Genomic DNA, 13,683 nt, shown 5'->3' on the forward strand with positions numbered 1-13,683 from the left:
AAACAAAACTCCTTTGAGATGCTTTAAACTTAAAGCAGTGCTTGACATTGGACATGTTAAGATTCCTTTTTCGTACCAGCACTATGACCTATCATTTTGCAGTAAACACTAAAAACTCATTTTCAGAGAGCATGATTCTTAATGATTAAAGTTTGTCAACTTCCCCCGTGTTCGAAATGTCTAGTTAAACCGGAAGTGGCATTGATATCATTTACTTTTACTGATATATGAGTTCGAATTTGAGGCTACCTTGGGAGGTCTTCAAAAGAGGTACTTACGTCGAATGATATACTATTGTTGTGTACTTATCGTCATTTTTGTGAAAAAAGGCAACAATTTCAAGAATAAGACACTTCCTGTCAAACAATTTTGTTTATCTGTTGTTTACCTGTAAATAATCACTCAGGTATAACGAAAACGTGTCCAGCAAAGGGGTCACGCTCGAGTGTCTGACATATACAGGGTATCTCCAAAAGTTTCGGTAGCATGTTACACACCTACTGGTAAAAAATGAGTGTCAACGGGGATAGTGAAGATGATGGCGAAAGTGACAGTTTTAATGAGAATAACATCTACTGCACTCAAAATGCAGAAGAAGTTGAAACTGAAATTTATGAAGAAATTAAAAATCAATTTGGTCACTATGATAAGGAAAATTTCCTATCAAATCTTGTTGAAAGATACGTGGAAAACCCCGAGCAATTAAATGAAATAAGGCAGAGTATGTATGACTATGCAAAAGCTAATATCGAAGAATTTCCACACGGTTTTCTAACAGACAGCGACAAAGAGGAACCGGAAAATCAATCACGGAAAAGTATGCATCCGATGTATACTACATATATGCCTTTATTGAAGGAGTTGTGTCGACAACTGAGTTCCAAAGAGAGGTTATGAGTCGACATAAGATGAAACATTCCTTATTACAAGAAACGCCAATAAACAATATGACCTCAAATGAAGAAAGAAATGACATTATGACTTCAAATAAAGAAACAAAAGAAAACACCGTAGATAGTGCTTTACAACGGGATCTGGATATCTGGTTAAAACGAGAACTCCTCCCCATCAATGATGCGTTAAAAGAGTTAAAAAACCTATTTGAGGCTGAAATTCGGGCCAAAAACAATGAAATTCGACTACTGCGGGCTGATAACAATCGTCTCCATATGGAGATTTCAACTTGCATGGAGGAGAAAAACAGGTTAGCCGACTCTACATCTCAACTCAAATCCGAAATAAAAGATTTGAGACAAAAACAGAAATCGTGCGAGGAAACAAACATTTCTAATGACGAAATTCTCAAAGAAATAAAGAAAATCCAAAAAAGTCAACAAAATATCCAGAAGACGTCTAAATCAATACATACTGATTATCAAAATACAAATAATAATAGGGCAGAGCATTGCAATGCTAGTGACAGTCCTAGCTGCAAGAATCGGTTATCTGTTATCGGTCGAATGTCTCTGCAAGAAATCGATAAGCCTGAAGGTATCAACCAGTCTATTAACACTGATGTTCAAGTCCCAGCATCGCGTCAAATTAATGAATCAGAAAAGGAAAAGGACACCTCGTCTTCTATGATGAGAACAAAAAAGTCAGACAAAACAAATCTACAAACGAATATAAACAATCAAAACAGCATAAAATCCTATGCAAGCGCCCTAACATCTATTGAAAAAAGTGAGGCAAGGGGAGAAAGTGAAAACACAGAACGCAGTGACTGGCTATCAAGAAAATATCATAACAAGGATACAAAATCTGCTTTTACGGGATACACATTTGTCCGTGGTAAACGCCGAACAAAGCGAATTGTTCTTGCTAACATCAAGGCACGGGGAGCATCATTCGAGGATGTCAAAACAGAAATCATAAAATGGTGCGAAGATAGGGGTGCTAATGTGTCTGGTATTTTCCTGCTAGCTCATCATTCGGCAAGGAACTTCCCCACTTTTGTAATTCGTGCAAACATTGATGTTGATGACTACGAGAAAACTCAGACTCCAGACTTCTGGCCTGACACCATCTCCGTAAGAGATTGGATTCTTCGCACAGACAGAAATACCGAACCGGAACGATCGGAAGAATCGTAATGGCAGTGACATTATTATGTATTTTTATGATTCTGTCCTGTTGGAATGTACATGGAGTGTTCAGCTGTCTATCTGAGCTGTCCGATGTGATGGAATTTTCTGACATCGTTTTTATATCTGAACACTGGCTTCCAAAACATTGCTTACCAATTCTAATTCTCTCACAAAAAATTATACTTGTTTTGCAAAACCTGGAATTACCAAAAACAACATAACACGTGGCGGCATTGCCTTTCTTTTTCGAAAATCTAGTGAGATCTCTGCAAGAGAAGTAAAAATAGTAAATGAAAGAGTTATAGGAATTGAAATAGGATATGAGACAAACAAACTCTTTATTATTGGATGTCTCCTCCCTTCCACTAATCTTCCGCTTGAAGAATACAAACAGGTGTTACAAGATGTGTTCGACTTGTTTGATGAGCTAAGTGAAATTGGCCCCGTAATACTATGCGGCGACTTTAATACAGATATTAAAAACAAATGCAGCAGCCCAAAGTCAAAACTCCTTAGGGAAACTACATATGAAAGAAATCTTAGTAGATTATTCTCATCTGACACCCATTTTACGTTCCAAACAAATGATAAAATATTTAGATCACTTCTTGACTACATCTTTGTACCCGAGTGGATTATTCCAGAGGTGAAATATAAGGAAATATTTCAAGACTTTGCTTACGATGTTTCTGATCACTTTCCATTACTATGTGAAATTGACGTCCAAAATATCTTCACTCACCTACCACCAGACTACTCAAGAAACATTCCGAAATGGAAGTTAGCTGACACAAACAACCTAGCAGCATATAGAATTACATGCGATAATCTTTTAAACTCAACAGATATGGTACTGTCATCTAATGACACCATCGACATGTTCCTTATCCACCTAACCGCTTCTCTACTGTCATCTGCTGACGAACATATTCCATATGGAAAATTTAATTCACACATCAAACCATATTGGAAAAAATCAGAGTTACACAACGCCCATTATGAAATGCGGCGTTCTAGAAGAGCATGGAAATCAGAAGGTTCGCCTAGAGACAAACAAAACGAATCATATGTAAATTACAAAAAAACAAAATGTAAATTTAGAAAACTTCACAGATTAGCAAAAAAAGATTGGACACAAACAATATTTGATGAAATCGATAAAGCCGCCGAAATAGATATAGGAACTTTTTATAGAACAGCGTGGAAAAATAAAAAACGAACAAGCACATCCCTACCTTCCAAGTTAAGATATAAAGAAAAAACTGCTGAAAACATAACTGACATGTGTAACCTTTGGCAGGAATATTATTCAGATCTCGCGTGCGAACGACATTGTCCAGGTAAATTCGATGATAACTTTAAAAACTACATTAATGAAATCGTAGAAAACATCGATAACAATCTTAACTATCAGGAAAAACCATTCACGGAACAAGACGCTATAACAGTTGAGGAAATAAAGCATCATATTGAAAAACTCCCAAAAGGCAAAGCCCCTGGACCAGACTTTCTTACCACCGAGCACCTGATATACAGTGGTCATATTCTTATTGAAAAACTATGTCTACTTTTTAATGCTATAATGAGTGAAAAGTATGTACCCGAAATGTTTAAAGTTGGAAAAATAATATCTATCTATAAAGGTAAAAATAAGGATAAATGTGATCCTACTAATTACAGAGGTATTACATTGACATCTGTAGTGAGCAAATTGTTTGAAAAAATAATTCTATCAAGAATTGAAAATGGCTTTGCTAACAAAAATGTATCATTCCCACATGATTTGCAATTTGGGTTCAGAAGTGAATATGGTGACATACCAGCCTGTTACGTCTTAAAAGAAGCAATAAGTTATTATGTAGATAAAGGTTCATCAGTTTTTTGTGCATTTTTAGATAATGAAAAAGCGTTTGACAGAATTTGGCATAATGGTCTCCTATATAAACTATATACTCTTAATATTGACTCAAGGTTATGGCAAATTATAAAATACTGGTATAATGGCAGCAAATGTTTTGTGTCATTTTTTGGTGCAAACTCCAACTTGTTTAAAGTTTTACAAGGTGTAGGACAAGGTAGGGTCCTAAGTGCTTTTATGTTTCTTGTCTACATTAATTATTTGTTATCTGAAATTTGCCAAAATGGTAATGGTCTTGTTTTGGGTGATATACACATACCAGGGATTTTATTAGCGGATGATACTGTTTTAATGACCAACTCGCCAAGGTCTTTACAATGTTTACTTAATGAAGTAGAAAAATATGCATATACTTGGAGACTTCATTACAATCCAAGTAAAAGTGTCTTTATTGTTTTTTCCAAGACACAAAAATGTTCTGTTTCCTATAGTATAAGATTATTTGGTAGTGAGATTCCTCAGTCTGATAACACTGTTTATGCTGGCTGCCTTCTACAAGCAAGTATGAAAACTGACAAGCTAACCGAACGAGTGTGCAAAAATGCAAGATCAAAAATCCACTCATTATACTCTATTGGTGTTAATAACTCCGACATTCATCCAGTTGTGTCTGCCAAAATATGGAAACGTGTTGTGCTACCCTCTGCCTTCTACTCCTGTGAAATATGGTCGTCACTGACACTCACCGACATGCAACTCCTAGAGTATGTACAAAGACACTTCTCCAGAATCATTCAAGGATTTTCCAAATTTTCTCCGTCGCTCTCCAGCATCTCAAAAGACTACACCGATCAGACCAAAACTCTTTACAAAATCGGATTTATAGGTTTATTTCTGATGTTCATGTAACTGAAAAACTTTTTGCAACTAAAAACTTGTTACAAACAGCTAAGAAATATAAGCTCTTCGACGTGATTTTTAACGACTGTAATATTATTTTTAACAAAAAAGAATATTCAAAATTGGTTATCAAAACAATTTGGGCAGAGGAAGAAAAACAATGGCATAGCTCTCTCTCTGTGAACCCTGAACTCTCTTTTTTTAGTAGAATACATACGAATTTGTACCCTAATAAGCTTTGGCAAATTGCTAAAGAGGAACCCTCAAAACGACTATTGATCAACTTTTTAGTTCAAGTTTCATCAAAGAAATCTGTATGTAAAACTTGTCCTTTATGTTATAAGGAAACAGATAGCTATAATATGCACCTTGTTTTAAGCTGTTATAATCTTTTAGAAGACAGAGAAATTATGCTTGAAAACATTTTAGAATTTCTTGATGTCAATGAATATGTATTGTTTGAAAATCAAGATCCAGAATTACAGTTTTTATCCCTTATGGGATGTGTCAATGATACAAGTTTTGAAAATATATCGTTTACAAAATGGAAACAGATTATGTTAATCGTTGCATTTATGTTGTATAAAAACAGAGGTTTCTTTGCAATAGACTGTCGTAATTTATAATTGTCTACCAAAATATGTACATATATAAATATGTTTTGTTTCTGTTCTATTTTCACTTGAGTTTATAATTTGATTATGTAATACTCTCCATTAATTTGGAGGAAATAAAGAATATCTTATCTTATCTTACATTATCGCAGTGTGTTCACATAATGATATTGTGCTCCGACCTTCGCCAGGAAGGAACTTCTCACTTCAACAAGTTTGAAAATATTTAGAACAACATTATATGAACGAGGATTTTTTTCTCATGGATAATGTGAATATTACTCAGTCTCATAATAATCATAAAATTACTTAGTCATGATGATAGATTTTAACATTGTTTTTAGAAATGGATTTAGAAAAAAAAGTTTAAAATTGTCCTAGGAATTATACATGATTGATATTTTTGATTTCAGGGAAAATAGCATAGTAATGGCTTTCAGTCACATTTCCAGACTATTTACTTAACATTCGGTAAACTTAGTGGTAGGGTTTCATCCTGTGTTAGCTGCAATACTTGGTTTGAAGCTAATAAGATTTTGTAGGGTACTTGTATCAGTAATTAAAGTATTCTCTCAGTTATCAAATCGTTCGGGTTACTATACTCAATGACCATTAAACAAAACTCCTTTGAGATGCTTTAAACTTAAAGCAGTGCTTGACATTGGACATGTTAAGATTCCTTTTTCGTACCAGCACTATGACCTATCATTTTGCAGTAAACACTTAAAACTCATTTTCAGAGAGCATGATTCTTAATGATTAAAGTTTGTCAACTTCCCCCGTGTTCTAAATGTCTAGTTAAACCGGAAGTGGCATTGATATCATCTACTTTTACTGATATATGAGTTCGAATAAAAGAAGAAGAATACAATACACTGTTTACACACATTTTTAAAATTGTTTATTCAATCCATCATATTTAGATATACCATTGGTATATAAGCTAAGATAAAACACCTCCAGGATTTTTAAATTTCATCTTAGTGAAATCACGTCACGGTTGATGACATACTACAGTACCCGCAACGTTATTTTTTACAATCCTATCCTATCGTATCGTGTATCAATCCTATCGTATCGTGCGTGTATACTGTTCTATCATGCGTTAATTCTATCATATCGTGCGTGTATACTGTTCTATCGTGCGTTAATCCTATCCTATCGTGCGTTAATCCTATCAGGTTTATCGTTTAATTTCAACAATTCTTCCGTTTATCCTATCGTGTTAATCGTTTCGTGACTTTTCATTTAGTCAAGTAAATTAATTACTATAAGTTGCAACTCGTTCGGTGCCCCGAATATTTATCAAACAAGAATGAAATCCTATCGTACATTTCGTCAGGATACTAATTTTTAAATTTTTTAGATCAAAATTAAACAATATTATATGCAAATTATATCTGTTAACATTGAAAATGAAAAACGAAGTTCTTAGGAACAAGGTAACATATTTACCTGTATATCGAATATATTAAATCGTACGCTGAGTGTATACCTGCGTAAACCTGCGTAAACATTAACTTTTATGCAATATAATTTTGTTGCATGATATTTTACAGAAACAAAACTATTTATGATATAATTTATATTTAATTAAAACCTAAGTTGTATTTTGAACCCGTTATTTTCCGTGTGATATTTGATTTCAGGCTGAAATGTTCTCGGTAATCAGCTAGAGTGTGATATTAATGAAACAATGTTTACAAATTGTACGCGGAAAGTGTATCTGCGTAAATATTTATTTTTAACTTGTCTGTTATAGTTCGTTTTTAATGCATCATTTTCTGAAACAGAAAAAAATGTATTTATGATAGATTTTATATTTACTTTATAAAGAGTTGGATTTATATAATTAAATCCGCTATTTTCCGAGTGATTTAATATCGTGCTGAAATATTCGCGGCGATCGGCTAGGGTGTTCGGTAATGAAAAGAATTTTAACAAATGAATACAGAAAATTTATTGATCATTAAAGCTCATAATTTTAGTTCAAAAAAAATTAACTGGTCATTTTTATACATTCTATAAATGATGCAGCGATGATTAACAACTCGGCAATCGCTACTAAAAAGAAATTCCACGTAAATCTTTATTTGTACATGTTCTCTCTCAAATTCTGCCATTATCAGTTTGTTCGTAAATATCGTTTAAAGCGATCATACGTTTATCATGAACATCGTTTATCCTTTCCTATCGTGTATCAATCCTATCATATCGTGCGTGTATACTGTTCTATCGTGCGTTAATTCTATCCTATCATGCGTGAATCCTATCCTATCGTTTATCTTGTAAAAAATAACGTTGCAGGTACTGTATATGCCTATTTACTGGATATATCAGGTCTGTTGTCCTTGGTGTCAGTTACTATTTCCCAGGGCTTGAACAAGCAACCTTTGGTTTACTGGTCTAACGCGTATAACCACTGAGCAAGGTGCTTTAAAACAGCTTTACGTCTATCCAAATGTTTTTGATGATTAGACTGATATCGATTATGTTAAAAAACACAATATATTTTTTGAAAACAACCAGGTTTTGGAATGGAGACATAGCCTTGTTGTGGGCAAACACCTCTCAGAATGATTACGAGATCTTTGTGAGCAACGATGGAAGGAATGACCCATACGTCAGGTGAATAGCGCTTACATACTGAATATACTAATGTATAACCCTCTTTGGATAATGTTTTTTGACTAAAGGTTAAATTGTAACATACATACGAAGGTTTGCATTCTTTTAAAAACTAAATCGCTATCTTTGCTTGTGAATGTCAGCGATTCTGTCCCAACTTAATTTTCAGGATTTGTTTTTGTATTCAGTGGGCAGAACTTATATGAAACTTGACGTATAGTTTTGTAAGAGTAATGCATATATGATAAAAATTGATTTACATTTCCTTTTTTCAAACCATTTTTGTCCTTAAAACAAATCAAAACAACCCTGAACTTTCTCGGATCATATTTAATATTTTAATAACATTACTTTTAAAATTAAAAAAAAAAATATGTTGCTAGTAGAAATAGCTTTTAAAATACTCTCCATATACTTGTTCATTTCAGCAATAAACAGCTAAAGTTAAAAAACATTAACTTATATTTACGTTTGAGAAAGGAACCCCGATCAGAATTATCAAAATAAGCAAGATTTTAATGTTCACAATCATAATGCAATCGTCAAACGATAAACGCGTGCAGTAATCATTGTCACGTCATAAACAATTTTAAACAGAATTGCTCTATAGTTTCATATGAGGAAACATAATTAAAAATGTAAATGTATTTATTTGTCTGTCAGTCTTGAAGTACGAAATTGAAGCTGGCAAAACCATAAATGTGAAGCTACCAACAAAATATACAGAAAAGACGACCTTCATTTTTACCATAAAATGGAAAACAATAATAACACTTATGTTCAGAAGATATTGTTGAAAGAAATTCATCACGTTGTCTGGAGGACATCGAAGTACATGTATGCTCTATACTGTGGACTTCCTGGATCAACAGAGACGGCGTTAGAAGTCAGGAAATTAACTCCGTCTGACTCTGCGTATTAATGTCCTGGTGGCAAGACAGACGAGTCTTCATCTGGACAGGGGTAATTCTCGTAGTCCATCGTAAATATATGTTTGTCAATTAAAAGTAAATGATTATACAACTGTACCAATATGCTGTTTTGTAAGACGAACGAATGAGGCAGACAAATAAATACAGACAGACAGAGGGAAGAAAAAGTATAGGATTAGAGATATATATGTTTAACAGTATTTTTTTAAATTTCAAAATAGAATGCATAAACTAAATTTTAAATTCAAAATCCTTGAATTTAAGAACAAAATATACGTAATTAAGCAATAATGCAATATAATATACAATACAACTATTAATACAATAATATACAATATGTTATATACATGTTATGTTTAAGATCATTTGAATAATAAAAGTTTAACTCAGGATATTTAGGCTGCTTGGTCCGATTTTATGTCAAATTTTATGCACGCTTTTAAACGATGGTTGTGCTTAGTATATGTATAATAATAGACATTGCAGTAGTTTTTTCTAGTCAATTAAGCCAAATTTCAATGAAGAAAAATACGTACAAAAATTGCTAACAAACAAAATACATAAAAGGGTATCCCGTTATTTTGCCTCATGTAAAATTTTACCCCTGACGACGAGAGGGGTATGGTTGTATGCGACTTTGAAATCGCATTAAATAAAGGTCGAAATAATCAGACAAATTACAAATAAACATGTGTACGTTTTGTTCGCTAATATTTCTGAAGTTTGCTTTCTTTACAATCCATGCATAGCATGCGGGTTGAATAACCCCAATCAATCGGGGGACGAAACCAAACGGTTTCCTTTTCTAAAAATTCCCGTAATGCACTTTGGTTTGTTTTTTCGTTTGCCCAAAAAGAAATCATTTTTATTTACTTTGAATATTTCTAACTTTGAAAGGAGACTGATTCTGTTCATGTAAATAGGAGAAATTCCATAACTTTCTAAGATAAATTGTTTGTATGGAAAAATATTTATATTGTAATAACAAAAAAAAATCGGACCAAGCAGCTTTAAAATAATAAAAGATAAATAAGTTTGACACATTTCGAAATTTTCCAACTACGTTTCAATAGATTGTGTTATATATTAAGTCACAAGGAATAAAACCATCACATGCACTGTAAAAGACTTTAAGGAGACAGTTCATAGCGAGGTTGTGTCCACCATTCCATTGTGTGAGTTTATGTCCGTAATGGTTGTATTAAATGTTAATGAACAGTATAATGGTGAAATATATCGATATCATATGACTATATGTCATTCAGTTGCCATGCGTAACACTGGCGTCGGATGTAAATTGAAAGTGGGGGGGGGGGGGGGGGCTACACCGCTCCTCAGAAATATTGAGATAAAAAAACCTACTCCCCAAAATCATGAAAATCCTAATCCGGGGGGGGGGGGGGGGGGGGGGCTATACCTATAGTTCCAATAAAAAAAAAAACATCTTTCCTATTTTTTTTTTTTTTTTTCAAAAATAACGAAATTCCTAATCCGTGGGGGAAGGGATGGGGGGGGGGGGGGGGGGGCTTGTATACCTTCGACTCCAACTTCTCAATCTTTCAAACGTTTATAACGCATTACGGAACAATTATATTTCCTGCGAAAAAAAGTGTGGGGGGGGGGGGGCTGAACCATCTATTCTGCTATATGCCTAATGGTTAGGTCTAACTTAGCACGTGGTTAAGCGAGTGATGCTTGAAGAGACCAAGAACGGGACATGGGCGTGTCCATTTATGAGAAGAGGGGCTTTCTATTAAATATCAAAAAGTGTTACATTTTACATATTTAACATATTTTGGTTTTTTACAATATTACAAGACTCCAAGCTTTGAAGAAAATGAGAACAAACATCAAGATTGTCATAAAACCCCTTTTTTTTTTATTTTACAAAAAAATCTATTTTTGAGAATTCAAAAAGCTTGCAAAAGAAGATTTACAAGTGAAATTAAAAAAAAATGCCTTAGGCATTAATATGAATTTTAAATATCGATTTTCCAGGTGATTACATCAATAGAGAAAGACGTATACAGGCAGATATACCTGAAGGAACAACATTGGGTATATCGTGCTTTGTAAATGGTAACCCGAATTCAGGGTACGGCTTAGCAAGGTGAAAGACAGCGGGACAGCCATTCTATCTGAGGTCACTGGTCCTTTCTCAAACTACAGCTACGACTGTGGGACCCAGTGTTCTGATACAGGGACATTTGTGTAGGAATGGCGACTGGGCTAAGAACAGAAACTGTCAAGCTTGACATTAACGTATTGTTTAAGAAAACGCCAGATACAATCCTGTGCGTGGATTTAGTTGGTTATTTTTCCAGTATAGTGAGTGAGCTCCCGGTGATAATCTTGTTAAATTTAATTTCTAATGCTCTAAATTTCTCATTTATAATAAAATAAGAATTTTCAGACGGGATAGGTGGTGTTAATCTACTTTCTCGCCCTGGTCGTCCAATCACTTTTTTATGTGCGCATGATTAAACTATTTTTTAAAGTTTTATTTTTGTCATAAATTATTATATTTTGTACATTTTACTTCAAAGTACCCCTTTTCAGATGTATACATTTTTAAGTACCATTTTTTTTAGATGAGAACAGACGAGATATCCATGATATGACGAACATATACAACGGGGCAGTGATTAGATTTGAGAACACAGTTGTTGTGAAAATACTCCGTGATTGAAAACCCTTCACCATGCGCCAACATGTTTCATGGCTTGACCTTGATGATCAGGCTATCAGTGTAAAAAATATCGTCATACAGCAATGGAACGTCCCTTACAGACTATTACTTATTAGGTTTGTTACTGACTGTGTACAGAAATGTGTGGGGTCTTCTATGGACTTTACCAATCCCACAATTTTCTTTTCACAGTCAGTAACACACCTAAAAAGTGTTTTGTTTTGTCGAGGACCTAAAGTTTAAGATGTAAACAAACCATAGATAATACATCATATTAAAATTCATAGCTTAATTCTCTAATTTTTTTACCTTTTTCGTCAGTCGTCTGTGCAAACCTGGATACCATATTGTAGGATCATAATATTACATCACGGGCAAAGGGGGGGGGGGTTACTCCAAATATTTTGGGGTATGGTTGAACATTTGTGTAAAAAATCAGCTTAAATAACGTTACGTCCACCATGTTGCCCTATAAATTTTGACGCTCGCCGTGTAAAGAATGTTATAAGGCGATCACGTGACGCTATTCATCCAATGACGTCGAGACAAAACAAATATGTTTATGAGTCCCGTCCCTTGGTACGCCTTGGAATAGCACAGGGAGTATTCTGTAAATTATGGTGGACGTCTTCTAACAAAAATCACCATATACTCAAAAAGTGATGAGGGAGAAGGCATACACTATCCCCTCCTACCCCCAAATTAAACTAATAAAAATGTTTGAACATTTAATCTTTTAGCCTTTGTTTTAGATTTCTGTGATAAATTTGGAGAAACCCGCATCTGAAAGTAAGTTTAATGCTTAATTTTAACATTTATGCCAATATTCTCATTTACGTACATTCGCATTAGATACCTAGGCATTTTATATACTCGCACGATATCCACTAGCTATTGTATTAAGATTTATGTTTTCACATGATTTCAGAACACATAGTTGCGTTTTCTTATCTCTATTGGCCTGTCTGTAGTGCTTGGTGTATCGTTACTGGGTGTGACTGTTGCTGTGTGTCGCATGGAGGGACTACAAACAGATCCATCGAACCAGGATCGAGTTCAGGTTGAGGATCAAGAAACTATAAATTGCTACGATCAGGCAGCGAGCAGTGGTCATAAGCATTTGTACTCGTCTGTTGATACAATGGAAAAAGAAACGACACATTAAGTCAACTAAGAACATGGACAATGACAAGATTTACAACTCTTTGTAGTAAAAATGAAATAATATGTGTATGATATAATATGTGTATTTGTTTTATGCTCTAACACTATAATTCATGGTTGCATACTCTTTTGAAATGCGATTGCAAATGTGTAAATGAAATTGGCTCTGTTATCGATTGGCCAGGAAGGTTAGCAAATTCAACAATCGCTGATCTATATTTGAAGGAAGAAAAAAAACAAACAACATACATTTGATACTAAGCTTACGGATGATTTATGTTTCGATTAGAAAAATGGAAGACATATGTATGCTTAATATATCAATAAAATGTTTATAAATCTTAAAAGATAGAGGTAGGATCAGGCGCCTAGGAGGAGTGAGCATCCTCTGCTGACCGGTCACACCCAAAATCAACAAATACTTTATAACCAAGCGTAAAAAAGCAATACTGCACTAAAAATATAAACATTAAAATCGCAGAAAATTTACTTTTTGTAAAAATGAATTAAATGGTGATTACTTTTCCTGATCTATTTCTTTTTAACTCCGCGTAATGATATTTAATTACCTATACGTTATTTTATATCTTATATAGGAAATGTAACAATATTTGAGCATTTGGTTCTAAATTTGAAAGCAATACATTCAAACCTGTTTACTGAAAAAAAAAATGGAAAAAACCAAAAAAAAAAAACTAATAAATACACAATCAATACTTATCAAAGTAAATTGAGTATTACTTTAATAAACAATCAATGAAAATTTAAATAGACAAAATAATGATATACATATAGATATTAGTAATGATTA

The 13,683-nt window shown here is 33.7% G+C and overlaps 1 protein-coding gene across 1 annotated transcript in view; it reads left to right on the plus strand.

Moving 5' to 3' along the window:
• LOC105337927 (immunoglobulin superfamily member 10) overlaps positions 1-13,683 on the plus strand; it is a 298,746-nt gene that overhangs the window by 28,464 nt on the left and 256,599 nt on the right. The gene's annotated exons all lie outside the window — the stretch shown is intronic.

This window comes from Magallana gigas, chromosome 1, assembly GCF_963853765.1.
Source record: "Magallana gigas chromosome 1, xbMagGiga1.1, whole genome shotgun sequence".
In the NCBI taxonomy this organism is placed as follows: domain Eukaryota; kingdom Metazoa; phylum Mollusca; class Bivalvia; order Ostreida; family Ostreidae; genus Magallana; species Magallana gigas.